At 38.6% G+C, this 17,082-nt stretch overlaps 1 protein-coding gene and 1 non-coding gene across 6 annotated transcripts in view; both read left to right on the top strand.

Moving 5' to 3' along the window:
- The window catches only part of CHRM3 (cholinergic receptor muscarinic 3), a 546,556-nt gene that overhangs the window by 358,857 nt on the left and 170,617 nt on the right, over window positions 1-17,082 (top strand). The gene's annotated exons all lie outside the window — the stretch shown is intronic.
- TRNAC-ACA lies at window positions 8,954-9,025 on the top strand. Its single transcript has one exon. It is a non-coding gene; the product is annotated as a tRNA-Cys (tRNA).

The following is a 17,082-nucleotide window of genomic DNA, read 5'->3' as shown; positions in this document are numbered from 1 at the left end:
TTAACATAAAAACAAACATTTCTTATTCTAAAGAGTATCCTCATTTGAAATACACGGCATTTGCATTTTCTTCAAAATGGTGGTTATGTTAGAACGGGAAACGAATTTTCATACTTATAATTTACCTATTTTTTTAGGAGAGAAAGCAGACTGAACATAAGACCTTTGATACAGAAACATAAATCTTTACTATAAAATCAGTGTAACGTGAGTTTATCATCTCTGATGTCACCCTGGCCGAGATCGCTGTGACTGATCTCAATCTCCAGAGGCCCCCACATGGGTCTTCTGTCAAAGCAAAAGTCAAATAGTTTCTATCATCATGTTATAGATGTTGTTGATTTGGTCGATTCGTAAATTGGGTATTCAGAGCACATGACATGTGTCTGTTTCCTGTACTGCCAAATAATCCTGCTCAGCACTATTTATCTGCTTCAACAACATGTTTCCTGTAGCTGACAAGTTTTAAATGAGAGACAAATTTTCCCTGCTTTTATTATTCTCAAAAAATGATAAGCCAATTTAAAAATCATGGACTAGTATTGAATGTTTTTTATCAGAACAAGTCACTGTCAAACTTTTCCCCAGACATGGGTTTATTACTTTTGAGTAAAATAAAAGCAGTGAATAAAAATAATAAATAATTAATGAAACAGTATTTTGCCTTGAGGCATAAGTTGCCGTCACATTTCTTTTTCCTGACCATATATAGTACATCATTTGATTGATCATTACCTCCGGAAGACTGAGTTTCATTCAGTTTGTTTTTCTTTTGTCCCTGGAATGTGCCACAAGAGAAAACTGCCTCCCCTAAGATAAATGCTGACAAGTTAACATTATTGCATAATTCACACAAGCCAAATACATCAGAAAAGCAGTTATGCTGAAATAATTTAGTTGCTGAGACCATGGAGGAGGATTTCCTTGGAGATGCATGGATGTGCCATATGGTTTGCTGGTCACACCTTCAGCATCAAGCAGGCCTTCTGTAAACGCTGTGGACAAATTAATGACCTCTTGATCCCCATCTCTACTACTTCTTCTCGAGAGAGAGAGGACAAGAACTAAACACAGTTTACTGTTGTGATGTTCTCCACTAAATGAGAGCAGCTATTAGAAACTGCTCTCTTGCCATGTGTCATATATAGCTCTAGTGCTTTTTATATATCAAGACCTTTAATCTTCACAGAAGTCTCTATGCTGTGCTTAATCACTCAGTCATGTCCGACTCTTTGCAAGCCCATGTACTGTATCCCACCAGGCTCCTCTGTACATGGAATTCTCCAGGCAAGAATACTGGCGTGGGTAGCTGTTCCCTTCTCCAGGTGATCTTCCCAACCCAAGGATCAAACCGGGGTCTCCTGAACTGCAGGCGGATTCTTTACCAGCTGAGCTACCAGGGAAGCTGGTATGGCACAGAAGTCCCATAAGGAGGTTATTCTTTATTATTGTAAGTATATATTATATATGTCATATGAGAAACTAGTGGTCCAGGAAAAAAGCCACCCTAAAGCCTACAGGTTAGAAAACAAGGATTTGAGCTCTGCTTTTTGCTCTGAACCCTGCACTTTTAATATCTAATTAATACATCTACTTTGAGAATGACTATTTTATATTTTAACCAAAATATCTACTAAAAAATAATATACGGGCTTTCCTTGTAGCTCAACCAGTAAAGAATCTCTTGCAATGCAGGAGACCTGGATTCGATTCCTGGGTCAGGAAGATCCCCTGGAGAAGGAAATGGCAACCCACTCCAGTCTTCTTGCCTGGAGAATCCCATGGATGGAGGAGCCTGGTAGGCTACAGTCCACGGGGTCGCAAGAGTTGGACATGACTTAGCGAATAAATGACAACAACAAAATATAATGTACAGTTACAGACATAACCAATCACCAAGTAATATAACAAGAGGAAGGAGAAGGAGAGGAAGAAAAATGTAAAACTTGATATATCATTATTTAGCTCTATCTTCACTTTAATGGCCTAGCTTCCCTGGTGGCTTAGACAGTAAAGCCTCTGCCTGCAATGGGAGACCTGGGTTCAATCCCTGGGTCGGGAAGATCCCCCAGAGAAGGAAATGGCAACCCACTCCAGTACCCTTGCCTGGAAAATCCCATGGACAGAGGAGCCTGGTAGGCTACAGTCCATGGGGTCGCAAAGAGCTGGACACGACTGAGCAACTTCACTTTCACTTTTCACTTTAATACTGTCCTAAACATCAATGACATCAACTTCAATTGCATTATACATAGGGACATGGGTGTGCCACAGTTAATGCTGTGGGAATAAAGGATTTATTTCAGGGTATCTTATCAGATTTTGAAACTAATGACTGTTAGGTTAATGCAGAATGCTACAGATATTGCTTTCTATCATAGATTTGAAACTCCACATCAGTTTTTTGTTTGGGGAATTTTTCCAAGATTAATTGCTGATCTTGCTAATGTTAGTTGCATAACAGATGATGCCAACAAAATTCACATCTCCAGCGTTGAATTGGCAGCACTGAGTCCTTAATGTTCCTTTTCTTTAACCATAATAAAGTGTAATAAAGTAACTTGTAAAGATGTTGCCTTTTAAAATGGCTGCAACTTGGAATCCACTTAAAATATTCCATTGAGTAATCACACAAATCGATTTTCTGCTTTTAACGTAATTTTGTATGAAAGTTTAGTCTTGCTGAAAAGTGTGAATACACTTATATAGCACATTTATATTTGTATGGAATTACTGCTGCCGAAGTGTTTTTGAATAGTTTATTGTTTGGAGTTTATTTCAGGGATTTTTTTCCATATAGCACTAACTTCTGGGACATTACATATATATCTGACTTGATATCTGCATTTTTCATGTACTACTTCACTCCACAGTATAGCACTCTGAATGTTGAGAATGATGTGTCTGAGTCTATTTATAATCATTGGTCATCCAGAGAGCGTTTAGTTTAGTATGTTGTTTACCAGTATTTTTAGCCACATTTTAATAAAATGACAACATAACTTTTGTTGACATTTTTTTCCTTTTGTTGATTTTTATTGTCCTCTGTCACCAAATGTAAGGGGTGTAGCCACTTTGTAATGATCTCTTTGGAAAAGAGATTTTCCACAGAAAATCTGAGTAAATAACCGAATTTAAATCTAATCTCTAGATCTAAGATTCCTCAAGGAAACTGATAATGTAACTGTTGGGGCAATTGCTACAGATTATCTAAGGAAAAAGCAAAATACAACTAACCATAGGTACAGATATTTAAATATTGAAATACCATTTAGCAAAGTTCCAAGCACATAGTTACAAAGCTAGAGCTCTGCCAAATAGCTTTGACCTTGCTTGTTCTTTTCATATATCCTCTGTTCCTCACCCTGAAGGTATACCACTTGCTTCTCTCATATTTGCATCATTATTCTTTGCAGCTTAGACCTGGCACTGTTGGTTGACCTGGGGCAGAGAAGTGTTTTCCAGAGTTGAGCTGGCTTTGTTAATCACATGAGACTTCTATTTCTGCTGTTTAGATTTGTTTGAAGTAACAGAAAACTTAGAAATTCTTCCTAAGATACCCTGACTAGAAGAGAATCATGTTGGATTACAGAAATGCCTGTCTGGGTACCTTTGAGATCGCATCTTTGAGAATCCACAAATGAAGTAAAGTGATCTATCGGAACACATATGAAAACTGTTTATTTCTCATGGTCAATTATAAATGATAGTAATTACTCATGGGTGTAGCTTCCTTGGCCTTCCCAGGTGGCACTAGTGGTAAAGAACCCACCTACCAATTCAGGAGACATAAGAGACACTGGTTTGATCCCTGGGTCAGGAAGAGCCTCTGGAGAAGAGCGTGGCAGCCCCTCCAGTCTTCTTGCTTGGAGAATCCCATGGACAGAGGAGCCTGGTGGGCTACAGTCCATGGGGTCGCAAAGAGTCAAACACAACTGAAGTGACTTAGCATGGACTTAGCTTCTTTAGTTTGCCCGTTTCTTTAATTGCTAGCAGGAATTAAGAGAGTTGCTTTCAATAACGAATAGTGATGAGGGTTACAAGTTTCATTCCATGACAGTTTTGCAGGAAAGCATCCATGTGACTGGACATTCTCTTTCATTTTACTCTGTACCTGCATTTTGGAAATCAGCTTTTGGTCCCATCCTCATCCCTGAAAACCTTGTGATCTTCATTTCTCACTCTGATGCCATCTGTGATTGTAGGATCTACCTCTCTTTGTACAGAATTAGAAGAAAAAGCTAAATTCCTCAGTTTTGTATGCATCCACACCCCATATGGAGAACCCTGGCTTGTAGTCCGCACTGAGGCTTGACAGTTGGGAAAGAAGGTGATCCCAGCTGGCTAATGGTGGGGATTATCATCCAGGGTCAGGCTCAGGAAGGTTTGGGGAGCCAGTGATTGTGTATAAATGGGAGACGGGATACACTAATACTAGGGTGGGGGGAAAAAAGTGTTTCTTCACCAGAAAAGTGAAAGTGTCTTGGAATGGGGTATGTGGTCAGTTTGTTGTTAGAAACCTGGTAAACAGATGTTTGGTCATGAGGAATAAAATGAGAAAGAGAAAGCAAAAGCCTCACCTATACTTTCTTTTTCTAGTTCTTGTGCGCTGGGAACAGAGAAAGAAAATTAACCACTTGGGCACTTTTTCTGTTCTCAGAAGGTTTGCAGTGTGCTTTGAAAAGCATTGTGTACAAAATAGATATTATTCAGAAAGGATTGAAAATGACCACCCATTAAGGGCTCCAGAAAGGGTAGGTTTCATTTAAGGCTTGTTTTTCAGGTAGGGATCCTCATCATGGTCGCTGCTGAAGCAAGGGAAGGTATCCTGTCTTGTCAGAGGTTGTTCCTATGGGATTTTACACGGCCCTCCACCCCATTATCCTCTAACCATCCCTACCTGTTTTCATAGCTTCCAATCATTTAGTTAGTGTTCACTGCAAGAAGCACCTAAGAATAGACTTGCTACTCTAAGTAGATTTTATATCAGGACATGATGGGTGGAGAACAGCCAAGAACATTGTAGCCAATAGGTGTCCAGTTGGGCATTTCAGTATTATGTATTTGACAGGGCCCGGCAGCACCAGCATGCATTGGCATTGGAAAAATGCACTACCCAGTGCTGTTTGAAAGCACTCTGTCATTTCAGAAGCACTTGGAAACAGGCATGCACTGGCTTTGCTGCTGCGCTTGCAGGGACTATTAATAGGAGTTCAAGACTTGTGCTTGTATTGCCCTTTTTGTCTTAGAAAAAAAAATTCCAAGAGCTTTTGTTTTCCAAAAGAGTACCAATCAAGCCAACTGCAGCCATCTTTCCACATAACATCACTTAGCTCTTAAAACTGAAGTCAGAAGAACTGAATCACATTCCCACTAGGCAAGATATTTCCTCTGTGCAGAAGATATTACAAGATTCACACTGAATGAAGGTGGTAAATGCCTGGCTTCCCCACCCAGCCAGGGAAATAGCCAGTTCAGGGATAATGCCATGGCATTGGGTGATTCTACTGAAGAACTCAATAGCATATTATACGCCCAGATAGCCACAGTCATGTGCTGGAGGAGATATAGGTATCAATGTAGACATAGATACTTTCTTGGCTTGTTTTAAATACTATAACAGGAAAAAAGGGAGTGTGTTCCAGTTTATCTCAGGGAAAATACTGAAAGTGATGTCAAAAAACTTAATGTCTGATTTTTTTTTTAAGTAATCTAATATTTTTATTTTTTTACCTGACTTTCCATACCATTTTTATTTGTTATATCCAAAACTTAGGTTAAGGGAAGGAGTGTCTGTCAACTGGTGAATAGATAAACAAATTGTGCCATATCCCAAAAAGGAATATTTCTCAGCCAGGAAAAGGAACAAACCATCAATTCTTGCAACAATGTGGATAAATCCCAAAAGCACCACACTGAATGAAAGATGTCAGACAACAAGGAGTACAGAATAAATAATTCCATTTGTATGAAATTCTAGAAAAGGCAAAATTGAAATAATGAACAAAAGGTCAGTATCACCAAAGGTTAAGGTAAAAGAAAGGAACTAACTACAAATTGGCAAAAGGGAACTTTCTGGTATGATAGAAATATTCTACATGATGACTGCAATAATGATTTAGTTGTTGTTGTGTCAGTCGATCAGTCTTGTTCAACTCTTTGTGACCCCATGGACTACAGTATGTTAGGCTTCCCTGTCCATCACCAACTCCTGGGGCTTGCTCAAACTCATGTCCATTGAGTTGGTGATGCCATCCAACCATCTCATCCTCTGTCGTCCCCTTCTCCTTCTGCCTTCAATCTTTCCCAGCCCTTTCCCAATCAGGGCCTTTTCTAATGAGTCAGTTCTTTGTGTCAGATGGCCAGAGTATTGGGCTTCAGCTTCAGCATGAGTCCTTCCAATGAACATTCAGGACTGATTTCCTTTAGGATGGACTGGTTGGATCTCCTTGCAGTCCAGAGGACTCTCAAGGGTCTTCTCTAACATCACAGTTCAAAAGCATCAATTTTTCGGTGCTCAGTTTTCTTTATCGTCCAACTCTCACATCCATACATGACTAATGGAAAAACCATAGCTTTGACTAGATGGACCTTTTTTGGCAAAGTAATGTCTCTGCTTTTTAATATGCTGTCTAGGTTTGTCATAGCTTTTCTTCCAAGGAGCAAGCATTTTAATGATTAGTAATAGTGGCAAAATCATCCTGCTGGGAGACATATGGGTGCCTCTTGCAAAGGTCACCTTGCATCCTACAACCTTCTTCTTCCAGGCAGGAAATAGGATGCTCTCTAGGCCAGGAATTTTACAGGTTAAAACTCAAGTTAATAAAACTATTGTCTTTTAAAACAACAACTGGAAATCTCTTGAAAATAATACCATGAAGTGTTTTGCCTAGGATTTAAGGGGGAAAAATAATATTTCTTTTTTTCCTTACAATTGTTTACCGATTTTCAAAGCTGGAAGTTTGGAATTTTGACAAGATGTCCTAGGCTCCATCACAGCCGCTCAGGCAGGAAACCTGAGTGCTGCTTGCTCTGAGGTGCCGCTGGCTTCCAAGGAAGTTGACATTGAGGATGTTTTGACAACATGCACTGAGGCGCCGGTGAAGGTTAAGTTTAGTTAAATAAATCGTTGTTGTTTTTAAAAACGACTTCCCCAGCTTAACCTTATTACCACTCCCTGTTTTTATTCTTTCTTGATGTATTCATATATTTTCTTCTCAGTTCTTTGTGTGTGTTCTGTAAGCCATCTCATATCCTTTTAGTAAGACATCTGAGTTTGAACAAATAAAAGAATTCCATCACTGAAGCCAATGGGATATTGGCTGAATTCAATCAGTTAAAGCCTTCTTGGTGGTGGTGATGGTGGTTTGCAATTAAATAAGCCCCACACCCTCTCACATACACTTGTATTCACACACACTCACACAATCTCATATTTGCATGTCCACATAGTCAAAGATATATTTAGCTCCACAAGATAGAGTCGTGGCAGATTAGGAGGAAAAAGTAAAACTTCTTTTCTAAAAATTAAATCTAATCTCATTTTGCCTACCAGCCTCCTCTCTGCTTGCCCCTCAGGTATTGTCTGCGTGAGGCAGAGCCAGCCCCATCCGTTGTGACAGTTGTGACTTCTCATCCCTTGAGATCTTCACCCTATCACCGTCTTCTCCAGCCACCTTTGCTCTGTCCCAACCCTTCTCACTCTCCTCCAAACCCCAGGCCTCTCTTGTTCTTCTGAAGATCTATTGCATTCCAGTTTTGACCTATAGGTATTAGAGGTTAGAATTATTTATCCCTTAAGTAATTCAATATTTCTGCCTCCTAATTGTGTCATATGTAAAAGGATGTATGCGTCCTGTCTCATGAGTCACGATCAAGGTACTATGTGAGGCACCCAAAAGGCACTTCATGGTTTCAGTTAGTCGAGAACTAACGTAAAAGTTGGTTTTATAATACACTTCTGGAGTAATGTCTCTCAACTTTTAAATTTCTTCCATGATAGGATGAATCCATTTTTTTTCAGGGGAAAAAAAAGATACATGAAAACAATTGCCCTGTGTGTTTGCCTGAACAGAATGTTACAATTTTCATCTTACTGCTTCAGCATGCATATATATTTTCATTCTTTTCTGTTTATATGTCCTTGGCTAAACTTGATAGAAGAGAAATTTCACATTAAAGTGACATATTTAAGAAAATATTTTTGTGATTTAAGTTATTTTAAGAACTGCTGCCTCAGTTATCAGTTGCTATACAACTACCCCAAATTTTAGTGACTTAAACCAATAAGCATCTATTGATGACATTTCTTTTTTTGTTGTTTTTTTTTAAGATATTTTATGTGGACCATTTTTAATGTCTTTATTGAATTTGTTACAGTATTGTTTCTGTGTTTGTGTCTTGGTGTTATGGCCGCAAGGCTTATGCGCTCTTACCTCCCGGACCAGGAAATGAACCCACGCTCCCTGCATTGCAAGGCAAAGTCTTAACCACTGGACCACCAGGGAAGTCCTCCCTGTTGATGACATTTCTGTACTTTGGATTGGTTCCCGCAAGGGTCACTCATGAACTTGGAGTCTCTGCTGGGATCACGTGGTCCCAGATTGTCTCACTAGCCTGGCTGGACAGCTGACAGGGCTGTCTGCAGGTAGTTCAGCCCTCCTTCACTTGGCTGATGTGGAAGGATATCCTGTTTTCTTGTGGCAGTCTAGCCAGTCCAGGAGGGGAAGAGCAGAAGCAACAGACTTGGAAGTTACACTTGTCAGGACCTTCATATCCCCTTGGTCAAGGCAAGTCACAGGGCCAGTCTAGATTCAAGGAAAGAGAGGATATATACTTCCACAATATAGAGCAGGAAGTAATTTGTGACCATGTTTAATCTAGCATCTTCTTAATTTTTATTCAGTTCATTTAATTAGCAGTAGATACGCAAATAAGTCTTCCCTGGTGGACTTCCCTGCTGGCTCAGATGGTAAAGCGTCTGTCTACAATTCAGGAGACCCAGGTTCGATCCCTGGGTTGGGAAGATCCTCTGGAGAAGGAAATGGCAACCCACTCCAGTACTCTTGCCTGGAAAAACCCATGGACGGAGGATCATGGTAGGCTACAGTCAATGGGGTCGCAAAGAGTCGGACACGACTGAGCAACTTTACTTTCTTTCACATGCAAATAAGAGAAATAAGATTTTCATGTTGGAAGACTTAATATTAGGCAAACCACAGGCCAGCCTGGATTCAAGGAAGGAGAGGAAGTATAATCCCATGAGGGGAAGAGCAGGAAATAATTTGTGACCATGTTTAATCTAGCATTATCTTAATTTTTATCTAGTTCATTTAATTAGTAGTAAATATGCAAATAAGAGAAATAAGATTTTCGTGCTGCAAGACTGAATATCAATGAAACAAGCATCTGGTGTCATTTTTAAATCTCTAATAACGTTCATTCAGAAACTATGGCCCTGTAATAGTTGAAAGAAAATGAAAGAGCTTTATTGCTGTTTTCCATTTTACTGATACTTACCACCATCTAGCTCTATCTAAACCTCAAATGAATATAGAAGTTTTAAAAAGCTACAGATTTTTATAATCTATTGAAAGAGGGAGCAGTTTGGGGATATGTTGACATCTAGTCATATTTAATGAAGCCATGCCTTGGAGCCTAAAAGTAAGACCAGTCAGAAAAATAAATGACTTCTATTTAAACAGAAACTAGCAATTGTTTAGATAATGAGGATGCCTTCATTTTCTACTTATTTTATTTATAATTTGAACTCAAAACTGAAATTAGTTTTCAAAGAAAAGATACACACACACATATATATATTTACATTTAGCAACAAGTTTCTTTCTAGGCTTGAAGTGTTTAGGGAACAACCCCCTAAATCACATGCTACTATAAAATTAGCTAAAGAGGAACTTACTTAGTCCAGTGGCCAAGACTCCGAGCTCCCAATGCAGGGGGTCCAGGTTTGATCCCTGGTCAGGAAAATAGATCCTGTATGCTGCAACTAAAGATCCTTCATGCAAAGATTGAAGATCACAGCAAAGATTGAAGATCCCTTGTGCCACAACTAAGACCCAGCACAGCTAAATAAATTTAAGATATAATTTTTAAAAAATAAAAATTAAATTAGCTAATGATGAAAACAGTAACAACAGCTGCCATTTCACTAAGGTTCCTTGAGTGTCTGTTGTACTTTTAATCAGTTATCCTCTTTAATGCTAATTTATAGAAGATGGATCTTGAAAATCTATGAAATGTGCTCAGAGTTACTCAGAAAGGAGCTTGGAAACTGGGGTTCCTGACTCCTACTCACTTCTGTAAATGAGGGCAGGCATTACACCTTCTAACAAGCTTCCTCAGTCAGCATCACTGAATTGAACTTTGGTGCAAAGCTCATCCATCATGCCTGTAATAAAATATACAGCCTATAAAAAAGTGATAAAAAAAAAAAAAACTATAGGGAAAATAGGAAAGGGAAAGGTGTGTGGAGCAGGGGTGGTGATGCAGGAGTCACTGAATCCATTTTAGATAGAGGTCAAGGAAAGCCTTATTTAGTAGATGAGTCAAAGCCTGGAGGACTTGAGGGAGGGGCCCAGTGGCTAGGGAGAAGGATGTTCTTGGCAGAGGCAAAGAAAATTGCAAATGTCCTGAGGCAGGAGTATGAATGGCTTTTGAGGAAAGAACCAGGAGGCCAGCACGGCTGGAAGGCAGCCAGCAAAGGGAGATTAACTGAGATTGGGAAGAAGGGCATGTTGGGAGGGGAGGGTTTGTTTTAGGTATTTTAATTTTCATGGATGCTTATTAAACAACCATGGGGAAGTGTTGAAGAGATACATAGATAAAGAATCCAGAGTGCCAAGAGGACAGTAGGGCTGGTACCTCCCTGTGGAAATCAACAATTCATAGAGCATTTGAATCTGTGGCAGCTCAGAGAGGGAAGAGAATGGCAAGCTTGTGGTAAGTTGTCCATGAAGAGATGCTCTCTGGGAAGGATCCTGAAGAAGTCACATGAGATCAAGGAGCAGAAATTGGGGAAGAGGACCGGCCGGGGAAGGGACCGGCTTTGTATAAGGACGTTGGACAAGGGAAGGTTTGGAGTGTGGGAGCAATGTCGGATGTGGCCGCATGCAGGACACAGTACCTGGAGGGAAGAAATGATGTGAGAGAGGGGCTGGTTAGAGGTTAGAGAAACAGATTGGGGAGCCAAACCGCTAACGTCTTTATAGGGCCTGCTAAGAAATTTGTTCTGCAACAAGGTGGGAGCCATTGAAGGCTTTTAAACAGAAATGTGACATGATCAGCTGCATTGTTTAGGAGAATAACTGTCAGACTGGTGAAGGTTAAATTGGAGACGAGAAAACTTTAATTCATGTGTATAATAACTGTCAACGATGTTGAAACTGCTGGTCACACAGTGTATAGGTTAAGTGCTATGGAAAGATTATATGTACCTCTTTCATGCTGAAAAATATTTCTGAAAGGACAAACAATGTGTTTGATGCTACTTTTTTTTTCTATATCAGTTCAGTTTATATTTTTCACCTTACAGTCTAATTTAAAATGAAATTTAGAAAGCCGGTTCCAAGCACAAATTAAAGGGGCTTCTGTCTATAACAATTACAGCATCATTCTTTATCATTTCATTTTAATTTGTTTTGCCTTCCAATTAAAATATGTAAATATATTTATTTCACAGTTTATTTCGCACCCATCAGGAAAACATCAACCTAGGTGCTTTATAGTTTTTAATTTAATTTTTATTTTATATTGGAATATAGTTGATTTACAATATTATGTTAGTTTCAGGTATACAGCAAAGTGATGTTACACTTTATTATAATTTTTGTTAGAGGATAATGCTGTGACTGACTTCTTTTTCCTAAAGGCCGTTCTTATCTTGACCACTGTCCTTCTAAACTTATATTGAGTACATTGTAAATATTCACATCTCTGTCCACAGGGCTGGACTTTCAGGTGTCACAATTAGCTCATTATTTTTACTTGGTTTCTAAAGAAACCTATCCAACTGACTTGTGATTAAATCCCATTTCAATTGGATATGTGAAAAAAAGAAAGATGGCAATTGAGAAATGTCTTTGTTCTTTCTATTCCAGGATACCATTAGCCATGTAATGCTGGTCAAATTGCAGTATTTCATTCTGGAAAAACAATGGAGCGTTTAGCCCAAATAAAAGTTGTAGGAGCCAGAAATACGTATCCCATAAAGCTTGCTTAAAGGGATTCCTCATTATCAGACAGGAGCCTATTCTCCCTCTTGATGGAGATTGAGAGCAAAGCCACATTTCTTGCATGTCTATTCTGTGCCTGGCAACTTTCACATGAATTTTCATTTAAGTTTTAAAACACTGTGATTAGGTATAATTCAATCAAGAGGGGTTTTTTGTTTTCTTTTATTTTTTTTTTTGGCTGTTTGCCCTTCAGGACTTAAAGTGAAAGTGAAGCCACTCAGTCTTGTCCAACTCTGCGACCCCATGGACTATAGCTACCAGGTTCTTCCATCCATGGGATTTTTCAGGCAAGAATACTGGAGTGGGTTGCCAGGACTTAAAAGTCTTACTAAAAGATTAGCTTTTATTGCTCTAAATATATCAATCCATTAACAAAATGTTTGGCTAATTTGGGTGAATAATTGATGAAATTAAAAGAAAAATCAAAATTTATTCTTCTGTCATGTAAAAAAAAGATAAATTATTTGAATTTTCCTGCATTCAAACAGACCAATTTCTACTGTCATTTTCTCATCAAGAAACTCTATAAATATCATTCATAGTATGAGTATTTTTGAGCACCTACTCCCTACTAGGCATTGTTCTGGAAACTGAATAATGTAGAACAGTAAACAAAATAAACAACAATCAGTGCCTTTTGGGAGCAGGCATCCAGTTAAAGTTTGTGTTATTTTCAATGAAAGATGTACATCAGAATGACCCACAGAGCAGTTTACAGATGCAGAGTACCTACCATCAGAATCCAAGGATGTTCGCATGCTTTATAAATTCATAGAGGATTCTGATTAGGTCCCTCAGACTAAGAGACTTTCGTAGACAGAAGTGGCACTGCTCACATTTTTCCTCCATTGAAACTGTTCTGGCTCCTCTTTTCTTATCAAAGAAGATAAGACCACCCTTTGGTCAAACATGGAGAGAATATAAGAAAATACAAGGCACAGAGTTCTTGTTTTGAGAAAGTGTGATTTGCTCAAGGTTTTAAATGCATTGATTAAATGTTATAAATCAGTTTTACAAGTAGGATAATGTTTTTAATCCGTGAGGAATATTGATGTGAACATTATCAAAATAAGAATGAGGAAATTATCTTACTTTAATTTGAGCAGACACCTATGTATCTCACTGTTTCATAAAATTGTTCTGGATTATCAGCTCTTGGGTTATCTTAAAAATCCAGGAGAAAGTGTACATACACTCACCTATTATCTGCAGTAATCTAAAATATTTGTATTGAGTATTGACTACTTTTTATTGTTAATTCTTACTTTGAAAGTCACATTCCTCATTTCTGTCTTATTTTGGTTTTCCAAATATCAATGCTCTCTTGTTATGAGAACTGAGTTTTATTGGCATTTCTTTCTAATTTTCAGCCTGATCCGTCTCCCATCCTATAGGGTGCTTTTGCTCAGCCATAATTCTCTTAAAGGATAAATCATAATACCCACCAGTCCTTGATTCTTTTTAATTCCATAAAATTTAAAAATACATGTTTTTCAGTTAATAGAATGTCTGGACAGCTAAGTAGTAAATTCTGTGCAGAAGTTGATTTTGAGGTCAGAAAAATTTCAACGATGAAGTTATTAACTAGAAGCAATTTGCATATATCTCACTTCATTGTTAGCTCAGTGTCAGGAAGGAAAGAAGGGACAGTTCAAAATGGATGAATTGAATTCATCTGATAAATACAACTAGCCGTAAATCACCAACTTCATTAAACAAGGAACAATTTGCAGAAAACAAAGGTGCATGCGAGTTTTGGTGTGCCTGTCTTTTACGTGAGCCCTTCTCTAGATGTATGCAGGATTGAGAAGGACTTGACCTTCCTGTTTAGGGGATGGCTTTCTTGAGGGAAAATTGTGTGTGTGGAACACCAAGGCTGCACTGGCGGCTCTGTGAAGGAAGTTTAAAACAGATGCTGAAATGAGTATCAGTACTGAAATGCACAGTATGATGGCTCCTCTCTAAGGTGTAGAAAATGAGTACCTGGGCCATGAGCAGGTTGTTACCAAGGCCACGGACTGGGCTTATCACTAGGCCATAGGGCCATAGGCACATTTATGTTTCACCCCTTGATGTTTGCTTTCTCTGGTAGTAAAATTTGGATTAGACACTATGTGCTAGAGAAAGGAATCGTTAGCAGTGGTGAAACTTTACCTTTTGACCCTTTACAACTTTGCAGTAGTGAAATGGGACCTTTTCTTTTTCCTTTTGGGGGACTGGTTTTGATCAGACCACTGTTATGTGGCTTCATGGGACAGATAAACCCTGAAGTGGGAAAGCAGATGTGTTCGCATTATCCCTCCACACTCTGAGAGCTGGACGTGAAGTTTCAAGGATGGCTTTGTGTATTGTGTGAGCTGAGTTTCAGGGTGCTGGAAACCCATTTTAACAACAGCAACTTAATCACTAACCAGAATGGTTGTGCTGCTGTGCTTAGTCACAAAGTCGTGTCCAACTCTTTGCGACCCCATGGACTGTAGCCCTCCAGGCTCCTCTGTGCATGAGATTCTCCAGGCAAGAGTACTGGATTGGGGTGCCATTTCCTCCTCCAGGGGAATGATCCGGGGATCGAACTCACATCTCCTGCATTGGCAGCCAGGTTCTTCACCACTGCAGTACCTGGGAAGCCCAGCCAGAATGGCTGCATTTGGTTAAATAAGAATTTCTTTTGTAATTTGTAAGCAAATTAAAATTTAGGACATCCTGACCTCGGATTACAAAATAGTCCATTTAGGAAAAGAATCTGCATGAATGGTACAAAATAATGTAACCTGTCACATAGAGTCTCTGTTAAGGGTTAGAATACTCCATGACTGCTGTCGAAGAAATGGTTATTCATAGATCGAATTCTTTTCAATCCAGATAATAACTACCCCATTACATCAAGTTTTATCTTAAACATCACCCATTCTGCAATACCTTCCCTTACTACTCTTCTGTGGAGCTTTCCTTTCCCTAACTGTTCTGACCTGTACTTACCTCCATCTTTTACCTGCAACTCAGCGTTAGAATCTGCAGCTTACTTGGTTAGTTGGCTGACCCAGGATTTAGTAAGTATGTGCAGGATATAAATGGAAAATAATAGATTGTCAGATATAGGTTTGAAAGAAAGTACATGAAAGGCTATAATAGGGAATTTGTAAAAAATCATACCTATGGTAAATGAATTTTCTAGGAAGTCTCCAATGATATGTATTTATTGTAATCAAATGCACTTTTCCAATTTATACAGAAATTTCTTTCTTTGATAACTTGTGTTACTGCCATCATTCAGTTAACTCTTCAGATTCCATTTTCCATGTGAGGACTTCTCATTCAAAGATTTTGTATTGCCATCATCCAAAAATGTTCTTCTTGCCAAGTATCTCCCAATGTTACATCTTATCCTTAACAAAGGATAAAGGAACCCTTTGGGATTTCTTGCTTGCATCAAAAATAATTGTGTAAAATAATTATCCCTTGAAGGAATATTCAATGAATAATTATTGCCACCTCCTGTTTGCATCTTCTGTGTTGCTCTAAGGGAAAGCAAAGGTAATGTGTCTATGCTAAAAGTGCTAACCTCCCAGTCAGTTTCTGCAATGTAAATCTGCAATTTGCCTCGGTCATCTTGAACTAACTTGTGCTGTTAAGATAAGAACAAGTAGACATTGGACATCTAAATAAAATTCATATTGTTGGGATTCTTATAAACTTTCTTATTAAAATGCTTTTACTCATAACAACATTTCTTTTGGAAATGGACTTATGAGCCGCAGTTCATGTATATAACTAGCTAGTGTAATTCCAGAGAAGCAAAGAATTGTCAGGTTAGAAGAAAGAACACAGACAGTCAGATGCATTGGGACTGTGATCTCAGATCCACCAAGTTATTCAAGGAACCTCAGTATTCTCAACTACAAAACGGAGAAAATAGAATCTACCTGAGAATTTGTATTAAATAAATAATATCCATGTAACGTGTTTAACACTGGGTGAACCACAAACTAAGCATTGTAAAAAGAGCTGCTATAATAATATTAATGCATTGTTTTAAAGGACGCAAGAAGACACAAAAGATAATTTGTTAAAGAATCCATCAGATTCCATATATATGCATTAGTATATGATGTTTTTGTCTCTTTCTGACTTATTTCACTCTATATGACAGGCTCTAGGTTCATCCACATCACTTCAACTGACTCAATTTCATTCCTTTTTATGACTGAGTAATATTCTATTATATATACACACCACATCTTCTTTATTCATTCATCTGTCAGTGGACATCTAGGTTGCTTCCCTGTTCTGGCTATTGTAAATAGTGCTGCAGTGAACATTCAGGGACTTGAGTCTTTTTGAGTTATGGTTTTCTCAGGGTATATGCCCAGCATGTGTAGGGAATCTAGAAAAATGGTACTGATGAACCTATTTGCATGGCAAGAGTAGAGATGCAGACATAGAGAATGGGCTTGTGGACACTGGGGTCGGGGAGGAGAAGAGGGGACAAATTTAGAGAGTAGCATTGACATTTATACACTATCATGTGTAAAATAGACAGCGGGAAGATGCTATAGAGCCCAGAGAGCTCAGTCCAGCGCTGTGTGATGACCTAGACAGGTGGAATGGTGGGGAAGGCTCAAGAGGGAAGGGATATATTTATACATATGACTGATTCATAATGTTGCACAACAGAAATTAACATAACACTGTAAAGTAATTATATTCCAATTTAAAAAATTTTCAAAAAAAGAGTCCATCAGGACTATGTATTAGTTAGAGAACGCTACACTGTCCTAATACAGGATCCCTGGTAGTCCAGGGGCTCAAGGAATGCAGTTTATGTATTGTT

Source organism: Cervus elaphus, chromosome 15 (genome assembly GCF_910594005.1).
Source record: "Cervus elaphus chromosome 15, mCerEla1.1, whole genome shotgun sequence".
NCBI lineage: Eukaryota > Metazoa > Chordata > Mammalia > Artiodactyla > Cervidae > Cervus > Cervus elaphus.
Note: the sequence above shows the minus strand (reverse complement) of the source record. Positions and strands in the feature narration are given on the sequence as shown.